Below are 2,615 nucleotides of genomic sequence, written 5' to 3'. Positions count from 1 at the left end.
AATGCCATTTCCCCCTACTCTTTTTTTTTTTTTTTTTTTTAATATTTCTTTATTTGGCTGCACCAGGTCGTCGTTGTGGCACGGCGGAACTTCGTTTCTGGTATGTGGGATCTTTTAGTTGCGGCATGAGAACTGTTAGCTGCAGCAGGTGGGACCTAGCCCAGGCCCCCTGCATGGTGATCTTGGCGTCTTAGCCACCGGACCACCAGGGAAGTCCCACCTTTCCCCTACTCCTGCGGCTACTCCCTCCTTCCACCCATCTCAGAGTCTCTGAGCTTCTGGCCCCAGAGAGGCACTGCTGGGCCTGTTCCTGGTTTTTCCTGGCTCGCTCTCTCTAAGGAAAAAAGCCAGGCTTGAGGCAGACAGAGCCTGGTCACTCACAGCCCCCACCCTTCTCTTTCCCTTTGCTTCCTGGGCCAGCACAGCACAGGGTATAAACAGCCCATCTTCAGGCCCAGAGAGGCCTCAGGAAATTTCTGGTCCAGGCTTCCCACTCAGAGGAGTCTCGGGCTCTGGGTGTGGTCTGAGGTCCCCAAGAGGCAGAGACACATTTCTGAACCCACTTTCCATATCGGTAGAATGGGAGCAAGGCCTCCTTCCCACTCAGTGTGGCAGTGAGGATCCTAGGAAATTCTGTGGAGTTGCATCTTATCCCAGGGTTTAACCCCAGTGTCCTTGGTGGTGTCCCTTGCTAGTTCTGGGGGTACAGACATGACTGTCCCAGAAACTTCCACCAACACATGTGAATTTCATACCCCAAATGTTCTATCATTTTCTAGAGCATGGGATAACCCAGTCCTAATAATACCCTTGGGGTTCCCTAAGCCAAGGAAGTAACTTTTTTAAAAAAAATTATTTATTTATTTATTTATTGGCTGCATTGGATCTTTGTTGCTGCATGCGAGCTTTTTCTAGATGCGGTGAGCGGGGGCTACTCTTCGTTTCGGTGCATGGGCTTCTCAGTGTGGTGGCTTCTCTTGTTGCGGAGCACGGGCCCTAGGCGCACGAGCTTCAGTTGTTGTGGCTTGTGGGCTCAGTAATTGTGGTTTGCTGGCTCTAGAGTGCAGGTTCAGTAGTTGTGGTGCATGGGCTTAGTTGTTCCATGGCATGTGGGATCTTCCTGGCCCAGGGATTGAACCCATGTCCCCCGCATTGGCAGGCAGATTCTTAACCACTGCACCACCAGGAAAGCCTGGGAAGTAACTTTTTAGCTATAAAAATTGCTGAGAAATAAGTCAGTGTCTGTCTTCCTTTCTAACCAAAATGTATTGTTTTGTTTTGTCTTCTATCCTGGGCAACATTTCGATCTGGAGAGCTGGAGAGTGAAGCCCACCCCTCCCTCAGAGAAGAGGGGCTGAGAGGAGTGTTCCTCATTCATTCATTCATTCAACAAAATGTTATTGAGTGCCTACTATGTAACAGGCTCTCTCTCTGTCCCTCCCTCACACTAGTGTGTGGGACCTGGGGCAGGGTACCTGGGTGGGTGGAATCTTGCCCTGTCCAAGGCTCAGGCACCCCTGTTACCCCTACATTAGTGGTCAGAAGTTCTGGGCACTGAATTCCAAGGAAATGATTGTTATTATTATTATTTTTATTTTTCCAAGTGTCTGGGTTTATCGAGGGCATGGGGTTCTACAGGGGAGCCCCAGGCCCCTGTGGGGAGGGCCTGCCATCGTCCTGGAGGGGCCAGAGATGTGGTCTCCAAAACATGGGTTTACTTGAAAGTGTGACTGTCCGCTCCACGGCGCCCAAAGCCTTTGGGTCAGAACATGGCTGCGTAGCAGGGGTGGTTGCAATAGGGCTTGCCTTCGTGCTCAGCGTGGCCCCCTGAGGTCAGCATCTTTCCACATTTCTCACGCTTCAGGCAAGGCCGATGCCAGTCCTTCCCCAGGGAGGTCACCGGCTCAGCAAAGTACACTTGCTTGTCGTACTTGGGGCATTTGGGCATGGTGGCGCCCGATCCGGGGTGGGTGGCTGGGCAGACCGGAGAGAAGGCCCGATTTTTATTTTTATTTATTTTTTTTGGAGTTTAATTGCTTTACAATGTTGTGTTAGTTTCTGCTGTACAACGAAGTGAATCAGCTCTATGTACACATGTATCCCCTCCCGCTTGGACCTCCCTCCCACCCACCCCCCACCCCCATCCTACCCATCTAGGCCATCACAGAGCACAGAGCAGAGCTTCCTGTGCTATACAGCAGCTCGCCACTAGCCATCTCTTTCACACATGGTAGTGTATACATGTCAGTCCTAATCTCCCAGTTCGTTCCAGCGCAGATGAGAGCACAATTTTTCAGACACACCTGTACACACGCAGGAAGCTGGCAATACCATACGGCGATCCCTGTGTGGTCTGTGTGTCTGTGTACATAAACGCCCCCACCGTAGGAAGGTGGTCCCTGTTCCTAGCAAACTGTCTCTGAGAGCTCTGGGTGAGCAGCTCCACAGCGCACCGCACTAAACAGCGCCCCCCAGAGTTCGAGGAAACACCCCCAATCTTTCATTCCTGAGAGTCTCTCTCACCAGCAGTAAGTCTCACCTTGGAAAGGTACTCTGTTCACGCTTCAAACGTACTGCCTCCTTCTTAAACTTAAAAGCCTTCTTGCAACCCAGCC

The 2,615-nt window shown here is 51.4% G+C and overlaps 1 pseudogene; it reads right to left on the bottom strand.

Moving 5' to 3' along the window:
- Positions 1-1,714: 1,714 nt before the first annotated feature.
- On the bottom strand, positions 1,715-1,948 carry LOC130840936 (cysteine-rich protein 1-like; annotated as a pseudogene).
- Between the last annotated feature and the right edge of the window lie 667 nt (positions 1,949-2,615).

Source organism: Hippopotamus amphibius, chromosome 17 (assembly GCF_030028045.1).
Source record: "Hippopotamus amphibius kiboko isolate mHipAmp2 chromosome 17, mHipAmp2.hap2, whole genome shotgun sequence".
NCBI classification, from domain to species: domain Eukaryota; kingdom Metazoa; phylum Chordata; class Mammalia; order Artiodactyla; family Hippopotamidae; genus Hippopotamus; species Hippopotamus amphibius.
This window is presented reverse-complemented; position numbering and strand designations above follow the sequence as displayed.